Raw genomic sequence first — 27,757 nt, forward strand, 5'->3', positions numbered from 1 at the left:
ACACACACACACACACACACACACACACATCAGTCATCCATACTTCAGCAGTGGGATAAAGTCAAAGTCCAAAGGTTAATATTTAGAAAACTGCCTGAAAAACAAAGCACACGTGCATACATTTTTATTCATCCAACTTATCAACACACTGTGGAATAAAAAGGCAAGTAGGAAATATGTTTTCTTTCTCTAGGGATTACTTCACCTCCTCTTTTCTCTTTATTTTATCATATTGTGACATTGCTATGGGGATATGGGAGGCCTATTATTAAAACAATCCTTAATCCTAAGGGAAAGAAACAAGCTGGTTATGCATATGGGATCTAAGTGAAAAGAATAAGTTATAAAAAAGTTCAGTGAAATCATATTACAGGAAGAATATACAGAACACTGTTTTCCCCATAGAAATCTATGATTATGTGAAATTAACTTTAAATTCCCTTTGTTATTACTAATTGATAGTCAGAAGAAACATAGCTAAAATATGAAAAGAAGAAAAATCCAGTTAACTACTTGACTCTACTTTTAATAAAAAATATTTTATTTATTTACTTATTATATAATTATATTAATAAAATTTCCATACATAACTGCCAGAAATTCACTGAAGGGTGAATATGAGTCTGGCTTTAAACACTCCATGGTAGGATCAGAATCCTTTGTTTGCAGAGACTCTCCACTTTATTTGTTCAGTCACACCTAACTGGACAAGGAACAGGTACCTCACTTAGCAAGAATAATTAGAATTTCATCCCAAGGAATTTTTAATTGGTGATGTTAGAAATCATTTTCTCATGGCACTTGGATGTTTAACTTGTAATCTCATGAGCTCTAAATAGGCTCTTTTGCCATATGGACTCAATTTCTTCTGGAAAAGGAATAACGTTGCATGTGACCAGCAAGATAAAGAAGGAGAAACATTGTGGATCAGCTTCTGAGGGATGCTTATAAGCCTTTCCAATCATTAGCTCTCCTGTGTCCAGCTTAGGAAGGGAGCCTGTATCATATAGCTTAATCTAACTTCATTCATTAATGGGCTATCACTTGAAAACCCCCCAAATTTTTTTAAAAATAAAAGCTATAACTAATATAAATATATAAAATAATGTTGGAAGAGGAAATGAATTTCTTATTCTGGTAGTTCCTTGAATCATTTATGCTTTTTGACCTGCCGGAGAACTGCTTCAGCAAATTTCACAGCGTCAATGGCCTATATTAGGACTAGAGGAGAGACACTATGCCTCAGTTTTCTGAACTCTAGAACGTATTCTGTCTTTGAAATCTGTGAACTTTTTTCTCTTCTGTGTCTTATAGTTTAACCTCTCATAGTTCATCCTGCAGCAGTCAAGGACAAAACCTCTTTCTATTTAAAGTGGTCCCATTCTCCATCTCTTTTGGTGAAGCATAACCCAATTAGCATAGTTGTTTTACTTTCTTTTCTGATAAATTATGAAATTTTATTGAAAGTAAAATTGATCATTTGATGATTTTAAAGCTCCTGTAATTTACTTCATTAATAGTAAAATGTTGGATGAAATATAAGACTATAGACAGTAAGGTTAGATCCTCAGGTGATATGCAGTTGAGGCTAAGAAAAATTGGCTAGTATCCTGTGCATTTTGTTTGAAGCTGTTACTATAATTCATTCAATAACAGAAGTAAGCAACATTTAATACATTTTTGATAAGTATTGCTGTTGCTAGAGAAAAATTGATAAGAACACTTTATTTCTTTTCCCTTGTAAGCCTTTTTATTTTGAATGGAACATACAAGGTTCAGTTTATTCTATTTATTGTACAGTAGGTATCACAGTGCCCTGAAGGATACAGGATGGGTCAAGAATGAGTATCAGGGATATTGGTGTGATGACGAGTGAATGGACTATGGCTCAAAAAACCAGGTAGAGTAAAGAGATGGTGATTCAGAGACTCTGATTCTGACCCTTCAGTTGGGGTCTGCATATGAAAACCACACACAGGCTTCCCAGCATCTTTTGCCCTTGCTTGGCTGCAAATGTTGCACGTGGTACTGATGCACTTGGACATAGAATCGGTGTCCAGGCCAGCGAGTGCTCAGAACATAATTTTCACACAAACTATTCAGCACCCACATTGCAGAGGCATCACTCAAAGACCTGGAAACCGGAGCACTACAACTATAAATATTTTTACAATTAACTCTTAGAATCACGTTCACATTTAAGCACGTTTTTATGAAGAGACAGGGCACACAGGGGCATGCATATATATTTTATTACCACAATAAGTTTAGTGAACATCCATCATCTCCTATAGATACAAAATAAAAGAAAAAGAAACAAAAATATTTTTTCCTTGGGATGAAAACTCAGGATTTACTCTCTTAGACACTTTCATATACATACAGCAATGTTAATTATATTTATCATGTTGTACACTACATCTCTAGTACTTATTTATCTTATAACTGGAAGTTTGCACCTTTTGACTGCCTTCATCCAATCCTCCCACCCCTCGTAACCACAAATCTGATCTCTTTTTCTATGTGATTGTTTCTTTGTCTTTGAAGTATAATTGAACTACAATACCACGTTAGGTCCTGTTACACAACATACTGACTTGATATTTCTATACATTTCAAAATGATCACCACAATAAGTCTAATCACCATGAAAGTCTATATTTTGCCACTCCCAATCCCTCCTTCCTTGGGGTACACATAACTCTATTCATAGAGACAGTTCTGTCAGTTAACTGCAAACCAAACCAACCAAGGATTTGAATAAAACAGACATCTGGAATATTTCACATGTACACACCCAAGGAAGAGATAAACATGTTAAATTCCAAAGTTCACAGGAGGCTACCCCAGGATCCGTCTGTCCTGGCTTGCCAAATGTTTTATGTTTTTGTTTTTGGTTTGTTTTCTTGCGTTTGCTTTTAACTGGCTCACACTGAGAGCAGCCAGGCTGGTCTATAGAACCTCCCGCCCAATTCTTCCCCAGAGAAGGTGGAGAACTGCCCCACCTAGAGGAAACCAGGAAAGTAGCAGGGAGAGCAATAAAGGACTCCTGCACCATGGGGATGCCCCATCACATCAGGGAGAACATTGGAGACAGAGAGGGCAGTGTGGAAGTTGTCCACCCAGTGAGACATGGTGGGAGCTGAGCTTCACTGGTCTAAACATGACCTTTGCCCCAGTCTGGTCCACTGCTCACTTAATGTCAACAGGTATACAGAGGTAAGAAAGCCTGGGCCTGTATTTTGTTCCTACCTCCAGAACTTCTCCCAACCCTTTGGTCTCCATGTCACATGCGATAAAGCCTCGCTCCACAGTGAGGCTGTAGTGCTGCACAGATGAAGCTAATGCTCAACCCAAGAGCCATCACACAGAGAACTCTGCAAATCCCTTGGGTAGGTCTCCCCTCTCCCCCCACTGAGGTTAGAAGGGACAAGGGTGGCAGGCCACCCCGTGAGCCCTCTTAACACCTCAACAGTCAAATCAAGCATAAAATCACATTAGTGGCTGTCTAGCCAGCTGACAGACTAGGATAGGGTGGGGGTTTCACAAAAGTGTACTGTTCTTTTCTGTTTATTTTGAAGAGTTAAAGTGAAGGGAAATGGTCAAAACCATTTCCCTGTGCTTCGAAATCCATCTTAAGGATTATAATAGGCAGACAGAGCCAAACTGTGCTGTAAACCTTCAAGGATGGGTGTATCAAGGCACATTCCTGTAGTCCTCTCTTATGCAAAGTATGTTTCTTTTTTTGGCTGTTTTTTCAGCTTTACTGAGGTATGACTGACAAATAAAATAATAATACATTTAAAGTGCACAAGGTGCTTTGATATATGTATACATTGTGAAAAGATTCCCACAATCGAGTTAATTAACACATTCATTACTTAACATATTAGCCTTTTTTTTTTTTTTTTGGTGAGAATACTTAAGTTCTACTTTCAACAAACTTCAATTATACAATATAGTTTTATCAACTATAGTTACCGTGCTATACATTAGATCCTCAGAATTTACCTTAAAAATGCTTCTCATATGGAGACTATCACCACTTTTGTGAGGAGGTCCCAACGTAAACCTGAGTGCTGACTGGGAGGTAGGGGAGAAGAAGGCAGGTGGGGGACTTCCCTGGTGGACCAGTGATTAAGACTCCGTGCTTCCATTGCAGGGAGCATGGATTCAATCGCTGGTCAGGGAACTAAGATCCCACATGCTGCAAGGTGCAGCCAAAAAAGCAAATAAATAAATAAATAAATAGCCTCCTGAGGCTGCTGCTTTAAAAAAAAAAAAGGCAGCAGGTTGGCAGTAGGAAGTGCTGAGGAGCACAGCCGCCAAGAGGCTTGACTCTTCTGTCAGGTCAGTGAGTCCACATAATGAAAAATGGCTCTCAGAGCACGGCTAGTCTCAACATTGTCAGTTTTCCGAATCAGCTTCAGCACTTTGTTCCCCAGAAACCTGAATTCTTGCAGCAGCAAACTGACAAAGGTGAGACAAGTGCATACATATGAAAGGGTTGTTCTGTGGGTGGTTTTCCATTGTCCAACACACATACTTGGCTGCAATCTCAAAAGTCTCCACCCATAACACTGCCTCCTTTCTCTGCATCCATGAGGACAAAATTTGCTGCAAAGTCATGATGCTAAAAAAAATGCATAAAAATTCAAATTCTTCACTTCTTCCATTTTGTGCACTTTATTCTAAAGGATTTCTGCCACTCTGCTGGCACACAGTTCACGGAGGCCAAATGCCTTCTGTCCCAATATGCTATATATTATTTCAACATGGTCCCACTCTTCTTGGAACCTGGGACACAGACAAGGGCTGACCAACTCCTTTGCATTTTTAGCAGCTTTTCTCTCCTATTCAAAGGTACTTTATCAGTTCATTTTGCTGTTGTTTGCAAAGCCTTTTCATAGGATTTAGTGGTAGCAAAGGCACTTCCAGATTTCTTTACATAAATGGTTGTTCAAGTCTCTGGTTCTTCCCATGAATCCTGTATGCCCTCCTTTGTCCCATCCATGGATGCAGGTGTCATTCCACCAAAGCAGGTAGGTGAAAACTGCTTCTAGTTCTTCTGCCATCTCCCCTAGAAACACTTAAATTTATTATTACTACTATTATTTTTTAACATTTTTATTGGAGTATAATTGCTTTACAATGGTGTGTTAGCTCCTGCTTTATAACAAAGTGAATCAGCTATACATACACATATATCCCCATATCTCCTCCCTCTTGTGTCTCCTTCTCTCCCACCCTCCCCATACCACCCCTTGAGGTGGTCACAAAGTACTGAGCTGAGCTGATCTCCCTGTGCTATGTGGCTGCTTCCCACTAGCTATCTATTTTACATTTGGTAGTGTATATATGGCAGTGCCACTCTCTCACTTCATCCTAGCTTACCCTTCTTCCCTCCCCGTGTCCTCAAGTCCATTCTCTACGTCTGCGTCTTTATTCCTGTCCTGACCCTAGCTTTTTAAGAATCTTTTTTTTTTTTTTTTAGATTCCATATATATGTGTTAGCATACTGTATTTGTTTTTTCTCTTTCTGACTTACTTCTTCACTCTGTATGACAGTCTTACTTCACTGTATGACAGACTCTAGGTCCATCCACCTCACTACAAATAACTCAATTTCATTTTTTTTATGGCTGAGTAATATTCCATAGTATATATGTGCCACATCTTCTTTATCCATTCATCTGTCAATGGACACTTAGGTTGCTTCCATGTCCTGGCTATTGTAAATAGAGCTGCAATGAATATTGTGGTACATGACTCTTTTTTAATTATGGTTTTCTCAGGGTATATGCCCAGTAGTGGGATTGCTGGGTCATATGGTAGTTCTAATTTTAGTTTTTTAAGTTACCTCTATACTGTTCTCCATAGTGGCTGTATCAATATACATTCCCACCAACAGTGCAAGGTGTTCCCTTTTCTCCACACCCTCTCCGGCATTTATTGTTTGTAGATTTTTTGATGATGGTCATTCTGACTGGTATGAGGTGATACCTCATTGAAGTTTTGATTTCCATTTCTCTAATGATTAGTGATGTTGAGCATCCTTTCATGTGTTTGTTGGCAATCTGTATATCTTCTTTGGAGAAATGTCTATTTAGGTCTTCTGCCCATTTTTGGATTGGGTTTTTGTTTTTATGATATTGAGCTGCATGAGCTGCTTGTAAATTTTGGAGGTTAATCCTTTGTCAGTTGCTTCATTTGCAAATATTTTCTCCCATTCTGAGGGTTGTCTTTTGGTCTTGTTTATGGTTTCCTTTGCTGTGCAAAAGCTTTGAAGTTTCATTAGGTCCCATTTGTTGATTTTTGTTTTTATTTCCATTTCTCTAGGAGGTGGGTCAAAAAGGATCTTGCTGTGATTTATGTCATAGAGTGTTCGGCCTATGTTTTCCTCTAAGAGTTTTATAGTGTCTGGCTTTACATTTAGGTCTTTAATCCATTTTGAGTTTATTTTTGTGTATGGTGTAAGGGAGTATTCTAATACGATTCTTTTACATGTAGCTGTCCAGTTTTCCCAGCACCACTTATTGAAGAGACTGTCTTTTCTCCATTGTATATTCTTGCATCCATTATCAAAAATAAGATGACCATAGGTGCGTGGGTTTCTCTCTGGGTTTTCTATCCTGTTCCATTGATCTGTATTTCTGTTTTTGTGCCAGTACCATACTGTCTTGATTACTGTAGCTTTGTAGTATAGTCTGAAGTCAGGGAGCCTGATTCCTCCAGTCCGTTTTTCTTTCTCAAGATTGCTTTGGCTATTCAGTGTCTTTTGTGTTTCCATACAAATTGTGAAATGTTTTGTTCTAGTTCTGTAATTTTATTATTATTATTTTTAAATAACTTCTGTCAGTTATTTCAAGATTTCAAAAGGAAGAAACAAGGGGAGCACCCAACAACCTGAAGCTAGAGTATTCTTTACTTCTGTTCTTAAAGAGTTTTCAAGGGTCTCCTTTTTTATATTGAGGTATAATTGACATATAACATTATTTTAGTTTCAGTCATAAAACTGATTAAATATTTGTATACATTGTGAAGTGATTACCACAGTAAATCTAATTAACGTCATCACCATACATAATTACAGATTCTTTTCTTGTGGTGAAAACTTTTAAGATCTACTCTTAGCAACTTTCAAATATGCAATACAGTATTATTAACTATAGTCACCAGGCAGTACATTACAATCCCATGACATACTTATTTTATAACTGGAAGATTGTGCCTTTTGAGCCCCTTCACCCATTTACCCACTCCTTACCCCTGAATCTGGAGACCATCCATCTGTTCTCTATACCTATGGGCTCGTGGGGTTTTTTTTTTTTTTAAATTCCATGCATAAATGAGATTACATTTGTCCTTCTCTGTCTGACTTATTTCACTTAGCATAATGCCCTCAAAGTCCATCCATGTCGTTGCAGATGTCAAGATTTCCTTCCTTTCTATGGGTGAATACTGTTCATATATAAATATCTCACAATTTCCTTACCTATTTATCCATCAATGGATACTTAGGTTATTTCCATATCCAATAATACTGCAATGAACATTGTGGTGCATATATCTTTTTGAGTTAGTGTTTTCATTTTATTTGGATAAATAATCAAAAATGAAATTTCTGGCTTATATAGTAGTTCTACTTCTTGTTTTTTGAGGAACCTTCACACTAATTAATTGGATTGTTTGTATTTTTGCTATTGAATTATGTGAGTTCTTTACATGTTTTAAATATTAAACCTTTATCAGATACATGATTTGCAAATATTTTCTCCCATTCAGTAGATTGCCTTTTCATTTTGTTGATGGTTTCCTTTGCTGTACAGAAGCTTTTTAGTTTCATGTAGTCCCATTTGTTTATTTTTGCTTTTGTTGCCTTTGCTTTTGGTGTTAAATCCAAGAAATCATCATCAATATTGATATCAAGAAGGTTACCACCTATATTTACTTCTAGGAGTTTTACACTTCCAGGTATTATGAAGATCACAATTTTAAATGAAGCAAATTAAATTAATTTTAAATTAAAGGTAAATTGCTACAAAAACACTTAGGCTTCAACACTTGTAAATATTAGAACCTAATATACACATTTTTGTCTATGATGTTAATATAATTGTAATATTTAAACACTACACATAAACTCGTATTATACTATATTTGAATATCCTTAAATATCTCATAATATTTTATTGGTATAGTTTTAAATTGAAAGTAAAATCATATATTTAAATACTTTGCTCTGATTACTCCAACTAATCAGAGTTAGGCCAGAATTTCTAGGTTAAGGGAGTGGTCCTCCAGAAGACTGCCCTCATTGCAGACTAGCCACAAGTTTTGGGGTCCCCAGGCCACCCTCACTTCTGACCAGCTTGTTATAAATTTGAGGGTTCTCAACACTGCTTCAGATTTGATAATTTACCAGAATAACCCAAAGAACTCAGAAAGAGCTATGCTTATGATTACAGTTTGATTATAGCAAATAGGTACAAATCAGAACCAGCCAAAGAGAGAGACACATAGAGCAAACTCTAGGAGGATTCCAAGCACAAATCCTCTGTTGTCCTCTCCCTGTGGAATCAGGAAGCATCAACCTCCCAGTATATGTATGATACTACACAGAGAGAGTTGCTAACCAAGAAAGGTCACCCAAGTTTTAGTATCTAAAAGTTTTGGTTGAGGTTTCATTCTTTCTTTCTTCTGGCCATGCCACGCAGCTTGGGATCTTAGTTCCCAGACCAGGGACTGAATATGGGCCCTCAACAATGAATGCATGGAGTCCTAACCACTGGACAACCAGGGAATTCCTGGGGTTTCATTCTATAAGGATGCTTGGTTGGATCATTGGTCATGTTATTGAACTCAATTTCCAGCTTCACTCATCTCTCCAGAGGGCTGGTTTATATCATGTTGCTTTTACTTTTTTTAATGTACTTTAATTTTGAAATAGCTTTTAAAATATATTTAACTATTTTATTTTATTTTATTTATTTTATTTTATGGCTGTACCACGTGGCATGTGGGATCTTACTTCCTTGACCAGGGATCGAACCTGCACACTCTACATTGGAAGCATGGAGTCTTAACCACTAGACCTCCAGGAAAATCTGGATATCATGATGCTTTAAATGCTAATCCTCACATGGTTGGTCCATGGCCAGCCTCTATCCTGAGCCATCTCTTTCACACAAATTATCTAGGGGCCCACCCTAAGCCACCTCAGTATAAACCATCAAGTGTAGTCAGAACCCACCATGAATAACAATGACACTTCTGTCGCTAAGGAAGATCCAAGAGTTTAGAGGTGACTTCCCAGGAACTGAGGAAAAAGGCCAACAAAATTCATTATTAGACAAATGCTTAATCATAATCAAAAATGAGTTAAAGAGTATTTCTGTAGTGCAGGCAAGTTTCTTCTATAAAATCTGAGAAACAAAATCGGTGTTCTCAGATAGTAAGCTATCTAAACATTACAGAAGAGTTGGTCCTAATGTTCTCTGTTGGCAAAGCAAGAATTGACCTCTGGAAATATTTTCAGATATATTTTAGCATATGGGACAAGAAGAAAAAATAGGATAGCTTCCCCCAGAGTTCCATATCATAGCAGGTATCTGAAACAGTGATGGTTTGAAATGTATTCTTAACCATTAATTAAGACTATGTTGCCTGTTGGTAGAAGAGATGTACTCAGGAATGACCACATAGGCCAGCAAATTCCAGAGAATGATTTCTACCTATGTCTACAGAACAAAATAGGAATAAGATCACTCCTTAGATACTTGAGGAGCTTACATGAATGTATAAGGTTGTATTATCTGTAACCCAGATGCAAACAAATTATGTTCAGATACTGTGCAAACCAAGTATTTTGTTACTGTGTAACAAAGTGTTTTAAAATGCATTCCCTGAGTCCCTCCCATCAGGAAACTTGCACAAGAATCTTAGATAGAATCATCCACCAGAGGGCAGACAGCAGAAGAAAGAAGAAATACAATTCTGCAGCCTGTGGAACAGAAACCACATTCACAGAAAGAGACAAGATGAAAAGGTAGAGTGCTATGTATCAGATGAAGGAACAAGATAAAACCAAAGAAAAACAACTAAATGAAGTGGACATAGGCAACCTTCCAGAAAAAGAATTCAGAATAGTGATAGTGAAGATGATCCAGGACCTCAGACAAAGAATAGAGGCAAAGATCGAGAAGATGCAAGAAATGTTTAACAAAGACCTAGACGAAATAAAGAAAAAACAAAAGAGATGAACAATACAATAACTGAAATGAAAATACACTAGAAGGAATCAATAGCAGAAGAGCTGATGCAGAAGAATGGATAAGTGACCTTGAAGACAGAATGGTGGAATTCACTGCCACAGAACAGAATAAAGAAAAAGAAGGAAAAGAAATGAAGACAGCCTAAGAGACCTCTGGGACAACATTAAATGCAACAACATTTGCATTATAGGGGTCCCAGAGGAGAAGAGAGAGAGGAAGGACCTGAGAAAATATTTGAAGAGATTATAGTAGAAAAATTCCCTAACATGGGAAAGGAAATAGCCACCCAAGTCCAGGAAGCACAGCGATTCCCATACAGGAAAAGCTCAAGGAGAAACACGCCGTAACACATGGTAATCAAATTGGAAAAAATTAAAGACAAAGAAAAATTATTGAAAGCAGCAAGGGAAAAACAACAAATAACATACAAGGGAACTCCCATAAGGTTAACAGTTGATTTACGAGCAGAAACTCTACAAGCCAGAAGGGAGTGGTATGATATATTTAAAGTGATGAAAGGGAAGAACCTACAGCCAAGATTACTCTACCTGGCAAGGATCTCATTCAGATTCAATGGAGAAATCAAAAGCTTCACGGACAAGCAAAAGCTAAGAGAATTCAGCACCAGCAAACCAGCTCTACAACAAATGTAAAGGAACTTCTCTAAGTGGGAAACACAAGAGAAGAAAAGGACCTACAAAAGCAAACCCAACACAATTAAGAAAATGTGATAGGAACGTACATATAGATAATTACCTTAAACGTGAATGGATTAAATGGCTTAACCAAAAGATACAGGTTCGCTGAATGGATACAAAAACAAGAACCATATATATGCTGTCTACAAGATACCCACTTCAGACTTAGGGACACGTACAGACTGAAAGTGAGGGGATGGAAAAAGATATTCCATGCAAATGGAAATCAAAAGAAAGCTGGAGTAGCAATTCTCATATCGGGCAAAATAGACTTTAAAATAAAGAATAGTACAAGACACAAAGAAGAACACTACATAATGATCAAGGGATGAATCCAGGAAGAAGATATAACAATTATAAATATATATGCACCCAACATAGGAGCACCTCAATACATAAGGCTTATGTTAACAGCTATAAAAGAGGAAATCAACAGTAACACAATAATAGTGGGGGAGTTTAACACCTCACTTACACCAATGGACAGATCATCCAAACATAAAATTAATAAGGAAACACAAGTCTTAAATGACACAATAGACCAGATAGATTTAACTGATATTTATAGGACACTCTATCCGAAAACAGCAGATTACACTTTCCTCTCAAGTGCACATGGAACATTCTCCAGGATAGATCACTTCTTGGGTCACAAATCAAACCTCAGTAAATTTAAGAAAATTGAAATCATATCCAGCATCTCTTCTGATCACAACACTATGAGATTAGAAAGCAATTACAGGGAAAAAAATATAAAAAGCACAAACACATGGAGGCTAAACAATATATTACTAAATAACCAAGAGATCACTGAAGAAAACAAAGAGGAAATAAAAAAATACCTACAGACAAATGACAATGAAAACATGATGATTCAAAATCTATGGGATGCAGCAAAAGCAGTTCCAAGAGAGAACTTTATAGCAATACAACCCTACCTCAAGAAACAACAAAAATCTCAAATAAACAATCTAACTTTACACCTAACGGAACTAGAGAAAGAAGAAAAAACAAAATCCAAAGTTAATAGAAGGAAAGAAATCATGAAAATCAGAGCAGAAATAAATTAAATAGAAACAAACAAAACAAAAGCAAAGATCAATAAAACTAAAAGCTGGTTCTTTGAGAAGATAAATAAAATTGGTAAACCATTAGCCAGACTCCTCAAGAAAAAGAGGGAGAGGACTCAAATCAATAAAATTAGAAATGAAATAGGAGAAGTTACAACAGACACCACAGAAATACAAAGCAACCTAAGAGAGTACTACAAGCAACTCTATGCCAATAAAATGGACAAGCTGGAAGAAAAGGACAAATTCTTAGAAAGGTATAACCTTCCAAGACTGAACAAGGAAGAAATGCAAAATATGAACAGACCAATCACAAGTAATGAAATTGAAACTGTGATTAAAAATCTTCCCACAAACAAAAGACCAGAACCAGATGGCTTCACAGGTGAATTCTATCAAACATTCAGAGAAGAGTTAACACCCATCCTTGTCAAACTCTTCCATAAATTGCAGATGAAGGAACACTCCCAAACTCATTCTATGAGTCCACCATCACCCTGAAACCAAAACCATACAAAGATACTACCAAAAAAAAAAAGAAAATTACAGACCAATATCACTGATGAATATACATGAAAAAATCCTCAACAAAATACCAGCAAACAGAATCAAACAACACATTAAAAGGATCATACACCATGTTCAAGTGGGATTTATTTCAGGGATGCAAGGATCTTCAATATTCGCAAATCAATCAATGGGATACACCATATTAACAAATTAAAGAAGAAAAATCATATGATCATCTCAATACATGCAGAAAAAGCTTTTGACAAAATTCAACACCCATTTATGATAAAAACCCTGCAGAAAGTAGGCATTGAGGGAAGTTTCCTCAACATAATAAAGGCCATATACGACAAACCCACAGCAAACATCATTCTCGATGGTGAAAAACTGAAACCATTTCCTCTAAGATCAGGAACAAGACAAGGATGTCCACTCCTGCCACTATTATTCAACATAGTTTTGGGAGTCCTAGCAACAGCAATCAGAGAAGGAAAAGAAATAAAAGGAATACAAATTGGAAAAGAAGTAAAACTGTCACTGTTTGCAGATGATGTGATACTATACATAGAGAATCTTAAAGATGCCACCAGAAAACTACTAGAGGTAATCAATGAATTTGGTAAAGTTGCAGGATACAAAATTAATGCACAGAAATCTCTTGCATTCCTATGCACTAATGATGAAAAATCTGGAGAAGAAATTAAAGAAACACTCCTATTTACCATTACAACAAAAAGAATAAAATACTTAGGAATAAACCTACCTAGGGAGACAAAAGACCTGTATACAGAAAACTATAAGACACTGATGAAAGAAATTAAAGATGATACAAACAGATGGAGAGATACACCATGTTCTTGGGTTGGAAGAATCAACATTGTGAAAATGACTATACTACCCAAAACAATGTACAGATTCAATGCAATCCCTAGCAAATTACCAATGGCAGTTTTTACAGAACTAGAACAAAAAATCTTAAAATTTGTATGGAGACACAAAAGACCCCAAATAGCCAAAGCAGTCTTGAGGGAAAAAAATGGAGCTGGAGGAATCAGACTCCCTGTCTTTAGACTATACTACAAAGCTACAGTAATCAAGACAATATGGTACTGGTACAAAAACAGAAATATAGATCAATGGAACAGGATAGAAAGCCCAGAGTTTAACCCATGCACCGATAGTCAACTAATCTATGACAAAGGAGGCAAGGATATACAATGGGGAAAAGACAGTCTCTTCAATAAGTGGTGCTGGGAAAACTGGACAGCTACATGGAAAAGAATGAAATTAGGACACTCCCTAACGCCATACACAATAAACTCAAAATGGATTAGAGACCTAAATGGAAGACTGGACACTATAAAACTCTTAGAGGAAAAGTTAGGAAGAACACTCTTTGACATAAATCACAGCAAGATCTTTTTTGATCCACTCCTAGAGAAATGGAAATAAAAACAAAAATAAACAAATGGGACCTAATGAAACTTAAAAGCTCTTGCACAGCAAAGGAAACTATAAACAAGATGAAAAGACAACCCTCAGAAAGAGAGAAAATATTTTCAAACGAATCAATGGACAAAGGATTAATCTCCAAAATATATAAATAGATCATGCAGCTCAATATTAAAAAAACAAACAACCCTATCCAAAAATGGGCAGAAGACCTAAATAGACATTTTTCCAAAGAAGACATACAGATGACCAAGAAGCACATGAAAAGCTGCTCAACATCACTAATTATTAGAGAAATGCAAATCAAAACTACAATGAGGTATTACCTCACAGCAGTTAGAATGGGCGTCATCAGAAAATCTACAAACAACAAATGCCGGAGAGGGTGTGGAGAAAAGGGGCCCCTCGTGCACCTCTGGTGGGAATGTAAATTGATACAGCCACCCTGGAGAACAGTATGGAGGTTCCTTAGAAAACTAAAAATAGAATTACCATATGACCCAGCAATCCCACTACTGGGCACATACCCAGAGAAAATCATAATTCAAAAGGACACATGCACCCAATGTTCTTTGCAGCACTATTTACAATAGACAGGACATGGAAGCAACCTAAATGCCTATTGACAGACGAAAGGATAAAGAAGATGTGGCACATATATACAATGGAATATTACTCAGACATAAAAGGAACGAAATTAGGTCATTTGTAGAGACATAGATGGATCTAGAGACTGTCATACAGAGTGAAGTAAGTCAGAAAGCGAAAAACAAATATCGTATATTAACACATATATGTTGAACCTAGAAAAATGGTACAGATGAACCGGTTTGCAGGGCAGAAATTGAGACACAGATGTAGAGAACAAACGTATGGACACCAAGGGGGGAAAGTGGCTGGGGGTGGGCTGGTGTGAAGAATTGGGAGATTTGGATTGACATGTATACCCTAATATATATAAAGTGGATAACTAATAAGAACCTGCTGTATAAAAAAATAAATAAAAATAAACTATAAAAAAAATAAAATGCATTCCCTGAAGGTGGCCTGCCTGGGTGCAAATACTTATTCAGCTGTGTGCCTTGGGGAATGTCAGTTAAATTACCTTGTTGATATTAATAATACTCTCTCAGAAAACTCTAAAATTTATCTGAATTCAGCTGAAGTTAAGCAATATCTGACTCACTTCAAATATTTAATAAATGGGAACTAAATAGTAATAGTAGTGATAGTACTGATGTCACTGGCAAAGCTCATTAACAATTACTGGGAAATAAAAATTAAAGTGGGTAATAAAATAATGTCTAACTTTTCCTTTTCCTTTGTGCTTAGTCTAGTCTCATGTGCTCATAGGCTGTCGTGTGCAGAGGCCTTGGCCCCGGCACCTCAGACCAGAGTTCCCAGTGCGAAAAGGCTGCGTCGACACCTCAGCTCCCTACGGTGGGCAGAAGCGCTGTCCACGACACTCAGCTCAAGATGGTGGAGGCGGGCTGTGTGCAGAGTCGCTGCACCAGGCACTGCTCTCTGGAGCCTGAGCAGCACAGCTGCGCCCACCAGGCAGGAACTCTGTCCACTTCCCTTCCCTATGACAGAGCCTTAGAACGCAGCCCCGCCCGTCACCTGAGGGGACAGTGTCAACTCTAGAGTGAGAGCTCGCATGTCTCCATGCTCTGATGGAAGAATAAAGCTTTCCTAAAACTTTCCTTTGCTTCTGAATCCAACTCAGTCTCGTTCTATTGACACAAGCAACACTGGGCAGAAGGACCCTTGTCAGGGACCAACTCGGGAGGGTTGATAACAGTAGTAATAGTAACACTGGTCTCAGAACATTTAGCATATTTCCTTCCATCTGAAATATAAATTATTTTTACTCAAAATTAGAAAATCTAAAAATATGCCTTTTAAAACAAACACAGTCTTAATTAGAAGACTTTAAAAATTATGTTTGTGAAGAATATAGCTTCAGTTTATGCCCTTGGTGAGTAATTTTTGATAGTTCAGAAATTGTCCTATAGAGAGCAATGAGAAAGGAGACAGAGCTCATGCCTGATGGTGAGGTTGAGAAAGGGATATTCCTTTTTCGTCTCTTTGCATTGCTTGAGTGTCTCTATGACTGCTCATCTAATGTAGTTAAGAGACTACTTCTAGGTACTGAATAAAGGCAATCACTTGTTTGTTCCTGGCTGCTACTGAATTTGTAAGGGTTTTGTTTTGATAAATATCCATTTGTCCCACTTTGAAATGCCATCTCCATATCAGTGCCCAGAGTAGAGTTCCTTCCATTCCCTAGTTGTCTAAGGCCAGTCTTTCTGACTATATATCCAGTTTGTTAACTACTGTCTAAGAAGCTGTATAAATCTATACTTTACCATTGTTGTTGTTATATAGTTTTTCTGATGAAATAAAAGTACGACTTTTTTTTTCGTGGTATGCGGGCCTCTCACTGTTGTGGCGTCTCCCGTTGTGGAGCACAGGCTCCGGACGCGCAGGCTCAGCGGCCATGGCTCACGGGCCCAGCCGCTCCGCGGCATGTGGGATCTTCCCGAACCGGGGCACGAACCTGTGTCCCCTGCATCGGCAGGCGGACTCTCAACCCCTGCGCCACCAGGGAAGGCCCAAAAGTACGACTTTTAATTCTGCTAAATTAGAGGATATATATTTTCCTTCTTCAGTGAAATGCAGCTGTCAGGTCACAATGCAGCTGTCTTCCAGATTAAATGTTGGTTCTCCACCCTGAGCCATGATGCTTGTTGGGAGTCTCTAGTAACTGATTGTAGGGAGAGCTATTTAACCCCTTTTAAGTATGAGGGTAGGTAACTTCTAAGAGCGATTTAATGTAGAGCCCAAAGATATTTCATCTACCTGTTCACATATATGATCAGTACCACAAGTGGTCACCGCTGATGTATATTCTTAAAGCATTACAGGGGAATAAATAATTCTAAAGTTTCCTTATAGCATACCTAACTAAAACAGCATAAAGGAGCCAATTTGGATAACATCCTTTCCCTCAGTATTTGAGGAGGGAAAGTGTACTACATTTAGATATCACATATTTCAAACAACATATTCTGGTAGAGCTTTGGCAGCATCACTGCTCATCTTAGTACACTCCTATCCTTAGAAAACTAATCTATTAGGTTGGTACAATATGTGGAATTAAAAAGGTTGCCATATTCAAATAAACATATATTTAAAAGGTAAAAAAAGACTTTATAGTTTATCTGGTCTAATCTGATTTTCAATAAAAAACCATTATAAATTTCATAATAAATATTAACACATATTACATTTAATAAAAATAGACATTATAAAGACTAACAAATTCCTCTGAATTAACATATTTACAACTGGATTAAATAAACGATAAGATTTATAAATCTGACTTTCTCAACACTCAAGCTCAAGAACATCCTTATGCTCATACTGGTAGTAGTCAATGATTTTTTCCTCTATTTACAGAATGCCCTCCACTCATCAATTTTATGTGCTAATGAAAAAAGAATAGATCACTTAACATGAGTAATACTTTAAACATTCTGTTGTATTTGGTTTGGGAAAGCAATATTATATTTTTCATATCATTTTAGTTTAGGCCTTATTATCTTGTTTACTCTCAATCAGATACAGTTTCTAACCATTTCTGACCAGTTTTTCTAACCACACTATATCCACTAGTTTTAATAAACTAGTTTTGCACCATTTTAAGTGAACAGGTAAAACAGTTTTTCATTTGTATTAACAAACATTATTGACAAAACTTCACAAATTTCTATATGGGCTACCATTAATACAACTTTTCTACTAAATTCAATGTAAATATCTTTTATTTTCTTTATGTTTTCAAAGCTAAAGCTAATAACTGTACATGCCAATGTTTATGAAAAAATATTACAATCTATTACAATGTTACTGGAGACCATTTCATGTCTCAGGAAGATATTTCTGCCTACTGATTACTGAGACAAGTTGGTACTGTATTTGTGAAGACAACTTTATAACATTAAAATGAGAATAAGTTTGAGTTTCTGGATGTATCAATATTATCAATGGCCAATTTTCTACTTTTGTGTAATAAAAAACTTATCTGGTATCTCCAACATTTGAGATATTAACATAAACACATTTAAAAATACATTGAAATTACCCAAATGAATAAAATTCTTTGTGTATGCTCATCCATATCAATCCTTTAACTATTTTCAAATGGTGACTCTGTCATGAACATGAATAAAAATTAGTCCATGAAACCATTCATGCATCCTAGAATTATTGTAGTTATACAATATCACATTATATTAAAACTGTTTTTTATAAATAAGTGACATACATTAAGCCTGGCTTGCATCAAAAGTCAACATTTTTCAGTATTTCATTATATGATAAATGTGGTAACTAATATGGGAAACATGCCCAAATATGGGCACTTGAGTAGTTCATTGTGGCAGCTGCTGGCTTGACAAAATCATTATGTCTTATACTAATATTTTTTTTCCTGTATCTAACTTGCTATAACTAAACTTCATTAACACTTTAGGAAATATGAGCCTTTTTTCCATCTGGCACATGGTTTTTTACAACGCGTTTGCTGTAATTTAGAAAATCTGTAAACAGCTGGCAAAAAATATATTTTTATTAAGATCTTCAGCACCATATTTGAAAGATCTGTAGCTTTGCACACATTTCTGCAACTCAGAATATTTTCTTTCAACTCTATAATCTCCACAATCTCTTTAAATTTTAAGAGACTAAGTGGCTTGGTCTCTAATTATGAACCTGTATGTAAATCTATCATATTTAAAGTTTATATGTGGATAATTCAACTGATATTTGGCCTTAAAATTATTAAAAGCATGAGACTCCCTTTTGACTGTTTGTTTATTTTAACAACAAAGATTTCAGACAGTGCAAGATCATTGAATGAATATTTTGTATGTTTCTGTTTTTAGGCTTCCTTTTTATGTATAGTACATACCATATGTGTTTTTTCTATTGTTAAAAATTAGCTCATATCCATAGTCATCTTATATCTTTCTGATTTCCTCACACCTTTCATATTAAACAGTAATATCAGTAATTTATAAAGATTTAAGGATGTCACTAGAAAGTACAAGTAGTAGAATATGTATATTTTATATAAACATAAATGATCTCATAAGCACATGACTGACAAAAGTTAGGAAAAATTATAATAAGGTATTCAAGAAGAGCTGGTAGTAATAACTTTAAACTAAATAAATAAAATTGAGTCTTGTTTATATTAAAATAGGTGGCTAAGTATCCAAAAAACAACTAAAAGGCAGCAGTTAGGAGTATTTAAACAATTTATCAAAATATTCCTAAAATCATTAAAGAGATAAGATATCTAAATGAAGGTGGGAACCCAGTAGCAGAGACAATTTTGTTCTGGCTACATTTCTACAAAAATGATGAACTTGACAAGCTTTGGTTCTCCAGGACTCAATGTACACCAAGGGATGAGGACACAGTCTCAACACCTGCTAAAGTTGAATTCAAGACCATTTTTTTTTATAAAACTACAATTCCACAGGGTTATAATTTCTGTGAAAGTAAGAATCAAGTCTAATTTTCATCTTAAGATTGAAATAAAAGTTGCTCATTGTAGAGCAGGAGGTCTGTGGAGTGAAGATTTCCCTGCAAAGTTGTAATCAGAAGCAAATCCTAACATGGATCTGAAAACAAAGATCACATCACATTTTTAGTCCAAAAGACAGTTCTCCTAAATGTTTACTATAAATAAAGACACATCATCTTTGGAGTAGTTCTCCTTAATAATTTCATAAATTATTTTAAGAGACAGTGAGCAAATCATGATCTAACAAGACCAAATGGATGAACAGATATCCTATGTTTAAAGATTAGAAGACCTAAAAGTGAAAAGATGTCAATTATCTCCAAATTGGGCTATAGATTCAAGAATATATAAATTAAAATGCCATTAAATTTTTTTTCCTTTGTTGATGTTACCTAACAAAGATTTTCTAAAACGTATTTGGAAAACAAACAGTCAAGAATAGTCAAGGTACTATTAAAGAAAATTCACAGAGTTGGTGGATTTTTTTTCACCACAGGGTTTATTGCAAAGCTACGGTAATTAAGACAGAATTACATCAGTGAAACAACAGGAAAATATATAAATGGAACAGAAAAAAGAGCTCAGAAATAGATCCATATTATATAAACACAATATTTGAGATTGAATTGCAGATCAGTGAACAAAGGATAGATGTTTAAAATAAATGGTGCTAGGTGATTGGTTATCTAACTAAAAGAGGTTGGATTATAGTCATTAAGGACGCAAACCTGGAGCCAGATGTATACATCCAAATCTCAGAAATGCACCTACCAGGTTTGTAATCTTGAGCAGTTAATGTCTAGGTGTCTCAGTTTCCTCCTCTGTAAAGCAGGAACACTAATTATATGCTTCCTTCGGAGGGTTCTTGTGGAGATTAATTAAATTAATATATGTAATGTATTAAGATAACTGACAACTAGCAAACGTAACATGTATGGGTTATTATCCATGATTATTATAATTACCTTCAGCATTATTAAATAATCACCATCATGATGTGGGAAAACAAATTTGTAATCCTACCTTGTGACATACATAAAATAATTTCCAGGTAGACTAAAGACTAGAATGAGAAAGGCAAATTAAAGACATTTTATTTCTATGTTTAAGGGAGTTAGGTGGTTTTGTTGGACATAGAGATGGAAGCTATTTTTATTGTGTTGTCTGAGAGTTGAAAAAAGGTTTAATATTTCCCAAACAGTTTTCATGTTCAACAATGTTATCACTGAATTGGCAGATAATTATTTTAATGTATATTTATGTTTCAGTAAATTCTACAAATTCCTAAAAATCTACCCTATTCCTTCTTCTAGGCTTACCTAAATAACTATCATCTTTCATAGAGAAAATGCTGCTTTCTATTCTACATGAAAACTTTCTAGCTCATCCAAAATCAGAGTTATGTCTTTTATATATTCAGTACTGTTCACAGCACTCATTTAGCACTCATCACTTTCTCCACTTTGAATCTGTCCAGTGGCTAAATATTCTGAGTTTAGAGTAAGACATATCTAAGTTTGAGAACAAATTCTAGCACTTATTAATTGAAGGTCTGGATAAATGACAACATTTCTAAACCTCAGTTTTCATATTTATAATATAGGAACAATAATATTTGACCTATGAGATTTGATAGGCTTTAATATAAACAATATGCCTATCATAGCAGGTCTGATTACTTTGTCATTTTCAATTTTACTGTAAACATATCAGCAGAAAATGTTGTGCTATATTATTTATATATATTTATATATTTTTATTAATATATATTTATATATTATTTAATTAATTTAATTTATTAATTAAATTAATTATTAAATTTAATTAAAATAAATAAATTTATTTAAATTTAATTAAATAAATTATTAAATTTATAATAAATTTATTTATTAAATAAAATTTATTCATTAATTTAATTTATTTAATTTAATTTATTTAATTTAAATAAATATTTAATGTATTTAATTTATATTAATATATATTAATATATTATTTATATTCCCCTGAGTGCTACTCAAAATATCTTGTACAAAGAATTATTTAATAAGTGTTTACTGTTTGTTATGGGAGCTGGCTGCATAAGTTTAAAGTTCAATCTCTCCATACTACTGTATGGTGTCTTTTGAAAGCCCTGAGCACCAAATATATTCTTCTTCTGCTATTTTTATGCATTTTGTTCTACACAAAGACGTCCACTTCTACAGTTATTGAGGAAGGAGTCTTTTTCATTCTATTGTTCTCATATAATTATAAAACAAATTTGAAGGAGAAAGAATCAAGGGAGTAATAGAATTTTGCTCTTGTGTGTGAAAATTTTACTACCAATGGTCCTGGGTACTCTAGAGTGTTTTCATTAAATGTCATTACCTTACCTTATCTAAATAACACCTCTTTTTCTAATTGTTATTATATTATTTGACTTTCTAAACTCCTAATGTGCTTGAAACACTTTAGTCTTTCAAAAAACAAAACAAAACAAAAAACACTCCAGAAGAGCTGCTTTTCAAAATTAGTTTCCAGCTGATCACTGAGACTCCAGAGCATGTTTAATTGTACAAGAGACACTAAAAAAGTCACCAATCACCACCTTGTTAATGCAGAATGCTTTCTCTCTCCCTCTCTGTCACTCTGTCTCTTTCTCTGTTTGTCTTTCTCTCTGGGGAGGTGGAGCATAATTTTATTTGTATTGTGCCATAAGTGGGGGAGAGATACAATCTTTATTTGCCATTATCTGATAAGCAATATATTCAGGTTATCTGGACAAGCTGTTATGCACAGATCTTTCTGGTAATTTATATAATTGCTTTTTTTTCTCCTGAACTTACCCAGTATCTTTTAAGAGGCAATGTGGCTTTGCATAGAGTGAATATTTATTTTCATGGAATCCATTTTAAATGTTAAGGTAGAGCCAGTCAATTCCACATAGACTTACTGAACAGCAGAATTAGAAGAGCTCTTTGTATGTACTCCTTGAGACTTTAAACTTCACCACTGAGGAGTTGCTATCCGGTCTCTGTTTCAAAACATCTAAACATAGAAATAGCTACTTCTCAATGAGGTTCATGCATCTTTGGTCTGTATATAACTTCAGGAAATGTTCTTTTATACTAAACCCAAAGTTTTCTTCTTAAAATTTCCACCCAAAGAAGTTTATCCTTAATTCTGAAGTCACATAAAATAAGCCTTATACTTTTTTCTTCATTAGAGACTGTTAAAGAACATAAATTGGGGGGCAACAATTTTCTCACAACAAAAATCATTTGTACTCTCCTAGGCACTTTGTACAAATTTGAGCATTCAGTTTTCACAAAAGTTATTTTGGGTTGGTATTTTTTGTGTGTGTGTGTTACGCGGGCCTCTCACTGTTGTGGCCTCTCCCGTTGCGGAGCACAGGCTCCGGACACGCAGGCTCAGTGGCCATGGCTCACGGGCCTAGCCGCTCTGCAGTATGTGGGATCTTCCCGGACCGGGGCACGAACCCGTGTCCCCTGCATCGGCAGGCGGACTCTCAACCACTGCGCCACCAGGGAAACCCCACCTCTTTCTTAGTATCCCAGTTTGTATCCATTAGGCATCCTCTGATTTTCTTTATTTTTCATTAATTCTTTTTGTTTGTTTGTTTTTATTTTTAAATAACTTTGCTGAGAAGGAAAAAAGAAGGAAGGGAGGAAGGAAGAAAAGAAAAAGAGAAAAGAAGGAAAAAGAGTAGAAAGAAAATGTATTCAGATGCAACCTCTAATCTTGTGTTCTACACTGAAGAAAAAGGTCTCCCTTGTCACTATCTGTAATCTTTTTTGTAATTATAATTTGGAACTTTAAGTCTCCAAGTTTGTAATAAAATATTTTTGATGCACTCATGCCTCCTGGCTTCTAAGTGTGTAATTATCTATAATATGCTTCGAAGTATGGTGTGAGAAAAGAAAATAGTTATATTCCTAAAATTGTCATCCATGAAGCTAAGTATCAGAACATGGCAGAAAATACATTTTTAAATTCTATAGTCATTAAAAACTAACATAAGATAGTTTTAAGTCATTTTATTCTATAAGTTGAAATAAAATTATAATCCTATTTAATACTATTATACTTTATACTGTCTTTCCAATGCTATTTGATATTATATTAACACATTTGGATCACAGATACAGACATATTGCTTGTACTGCTAAACACTGATTCTCACATTTCAACAGCTCTTACTCTTATCAGTTTGTTCAGATAATTTTACATACTTAGGTAATATATCAATGTTTATTGCCCAGTAATAACTGAGAAATATTGACTAGAATAAACCTTAACATTTTACCTGTATTAACTCATTTAATCCTCATAAAAAACCTTATGTGACTGTATACTACTATTCTTCCCCTTTTAGAGGAAGATGCTGGAGCCACAGAGAAGTTTCATGAAATGACCAAAGTTACAAAGTTTGGTAATGGCAGAACCTGGGTTGGAATCCAAGCAATTTGGCTCTAAAGTCCATGTTCTTAATCACCATCTCTAATGTAAGTCTTCATTATTTTAAATATCCCTAATTCTTATAAATCCAGGTTATATTAATTTGTCTTAGAACTCATGGCTTACAACACAGTGTATCATGATTGTTGAATTATATAAAATAGCACCCAATTAGCGAATGGCTACACCATTGTCACACACATGTACAAACACAAGCAAACTCACACACACACAGAATTATTCCTAGAAAATATCTTTGAGGTCCAGTCCACGCGCAGATTTCTTAACTTTAGGAAGCAAATGCTGGGATGACAGATGGCTCAGCAGTGAGTGTTATACACAGACTTGAGGGTAAGTGTATGATTATGTCACTTACCATCATTTTCTGATTCCTTCACAGGAATCCCTGGTAACAGTATTTTCAAAATCACTTATTCTACAATTTGTTACTTACTAGACTCAAGGTATTCTGTTTTCCCCGACAGATTAGGATGTGAACACCTGCATCAGCAACATACCCTGGAAAATTCTTTGTAATGCAGAATCTTAGGACTCAACCCAGATCTGCCAAATCAAAATCTTTTACCAAGATTCCAGGTGATTCATATGCACATTGAAGTTTAATAAGCATTGCATTAAAGTATCCAATAGGTTTTGCCTTCTAGTAGCTTACGATCTTTGCTGCACAATATGGTACTGACATGTGGCATTTACGTTTAAGTGTAAATTATTTAAAATGAAATAACATTACAAATTCAGTTCTTCAGTAACACTAACCACAAATTCAGTTCTTCAGTAACACTAACCACATTTCAAGTGTTCAGTAATTACTCATGTGGCTAGTGAATACCATATTGGAATTATTGGATATATATTGGGTAATACTATATTGAAAAGTGTCCATTTAGAGAATTTCCATCATTGCTGAAAGTTCTATTGAAGGCATTTCTCTGTATCCAGAATAGACTATATTTGTTGTTGTTATTGGTCAAGAAGTAAATATTTTAGGCTTTGTGGTCTATGTACAGTCTCTGTTGCATGATCTTTTCTTTTTAAAAAACAACTCTTAAAAAAAAAAGTAAAAGCAAAAAAAAAAAAGTAAAAGCAATTCTTAGCCCATGGTAATGTGAAAATAGACCACGTGCTAGGTTTGACCTGTAGACCATAGTTTGTAGATCCATGCTCAATATGACAACTTAGGAGATAAATGTGTAGATAAGAATATTTAGAGGAAGATGTGCAAAGTACTGTGTGTTGACTCAAAAAGACCAGAAGTCAAAAGTAAAACACACAAAGCTTCTAGATTTCATTCTCATTTAAGGCATCCCTTGATTTTAATCTGATTTCTTTTCCTATTAAAAGATTTTAAGGAAGGACAAAGGTGGTCCAACAAATATCCTGAATTCTACCCAGTGCTAGAGCAGCCCTGCAATCAAGCACAGCTACACTAAGAAGGGACTGACTGAACAGCACTCTAAATTGACAAAAAGTTGATACCTGTAACTATAACAGAATAGCATTGCAAGAAACAATAATGACGAAATCAAATTAGTCAAAACAACATTAGTCCACTTTATCTATGACACCTCTTTCTCACAAGAACCTCAGGATCCTATAAAGCTTTACAGTTGCTTCTGTGAGAGTCTTGAAATATTTCAGTTGCACTTTGAACAAAAAGCAAGCTAATCAACACCCCTTATTTACTACCTTTGTGGATGAAAATTCTGTTTTCTTCTGTAATCATAGCCGTGAGCCCTCAAAAACCACTTCACAGTGAACACTTCTTGAGAGTCCACTATTATAATGTTTCCCAGGGAATGAGATAGGATGTCTCAACATAACTTATGTTTTCTTATACTTTATATAAGCCCTAATCTGACCTCAAACTATCAGAAAATTAAAGGAAAAAATTATCCAGTGGCAGACACTGTACTGTAATCAGAATTCCTCTTTTTGAAACAGAAGAGTTACTGAATCTAGTTCTTAAGGTCTAGTCTAATTTTCCCTTTGAATGAGTTTCCTTCTAGGAGGGGTCACTCCTCCTCTACAAAAAGACTTCTATTGAGCCTATATGTTCTATTTTCAAAGTTCCCAGACATGTCTGGACTCTAGCACTGATAATAGCACATAACACATAAGTAGAGAAGGAATCAAAATAATTTAAAATTGTTTGATTTTTTTGGTAACTCCCCAAAGGAAAAGTATAGTAACTTTTTAAAGGTATTTCTAATTACTAAGTTAAATACAGTTGAACCTTGAACAACATGGGTTTGAACTACTTGAGTCCACTTATAAGCACATTTGTTTTTCACTAAATACTTACTACAGCACGACACTCCCCAGTTGGTTGAATCTGAAGATAAGGGTATGGAGGGCCCACTGTAATGTTATAAGCAGATTTTCAAATTCAAGGAGGGCTGGCACCCCCAACCCCAGCATTGTTCAAGGGTCAACTGTATTATATTATTTTATGATAAATATCAAATACATTAAAGGTCAAATTGTAAAGCCATAAAAACTTTTCATTTGACCTTTGTTGACAATCATTTATAATAGTAAAAAAAAAAGTATACCTTAATGATAAAATTTATTTTTCTACTTTATTTGGGTTAAACATCTCTTCTGGTTTGTGACACTTAAACTATTCCCTGTATTTAAACTTAGACATTACTTCTACTTGTGAACAGTCCTTTATTTATATAGGAAAAAACTCTTCTATCTGAACCTCATTAAATTATTTGTCTGATTATGTAAATTATAAACATTTTAATAATGGAGTTACTTGAAATACATAATGCTACTGATAGCTAATTATATTGTAAATTGCATTATAGCATGTTTGCTATTTCAATTTTATTCCTCAGCCGGGAGGTATAAAATTTGTAGTTAAGTATTCAAAGTATAATTACTTTAATAAATGTGCCATACCTTGCATATATTTTCAATCTCCTATTTATTAAAAGAATTGTAACTATGCTCCAACAACAATGAAAAACTTGATTCTCCCATATCAAAAGATAATTGAATTTTAAAACTATAGCATTTAAATAGTAGAGTGTTAAGAGCCTTGAAAGCATACTGATATACTTACTGACAACACAGGTGTAAGTTAACTAAACTCTATTTTCACATTGTATGTAGTTTACTCTAAAACTTCATTAAGTAATTTCTTATCAAAAAGATAAGCTAAAGAATATGGGAAACAATATTATATAAATATATATAGTAGCTCTTCAGGCAGAGAATTTGAAAAAGAATTAGATTATTCATGAAGATGACTATAGATATCAACCACTCAGGGCAAAGAAGGAAGCAGGGTGAAAACCTCTATTTTACACATTCACTGTTATTATCAAGGACATCATGCCTTGGCAATAAAAGAGATCTGTTGTTCCTAGGAGACCCTCATCAACTGACGCAGCACTCACACTGTACAACTCAGGTCAGTAGAAAATGTTCAACAAGTTGATAACGCAGCTAAAAATGCCCAGAACTTAGATAGAAAAAATATTGTATACTACACTCTATTTGAGGATTGATTTTGTTTTTCCTGTGTTGCAACAACTCTTCTAGAGGACGGCCTATTAGCTGTATGTTATGCAAGTACAAAATTGGGAAACAAATTTTGCTAAAGCCTTGCTACAGAATCTTGTGATCTCAAAGTGGTGAAGTAGTCTATGTGAACTTCAGTGTATAGTG

The 27,757-nt window shown here is 35.1% G+C and overlaps 1 pseudogene; it reads right to left on the minus strand.

The window, feature by feature from the left end:
• Window positions 1–4,173: 4,173 nt before the first annotated feature.
• LOC132422489 (ectonucleoside triphosphate diphosphohydrolase 6 pseudogene) overlaps window positions 4,174–27,757 on the minus strand; it is a 185,480-nt pseudogene continuing 161,896 nt past the window's right edge.

The sequence above is a fragment of the Delphinus delphis genome, chromosome 3, assembly GCF_949987515.2.
Source record: "Delphinus delphis chromosome 3, mDelDel1.2, whole genome shotgun sequence".
In the NCBI taxonomy this organism is placed as follows: domain Eukaryota; kingdom Metazoa; phylum Chordata; class Mammalia; order Artiodactyla; family Delphinidae; genus Delphinus; species Delphinus delphis.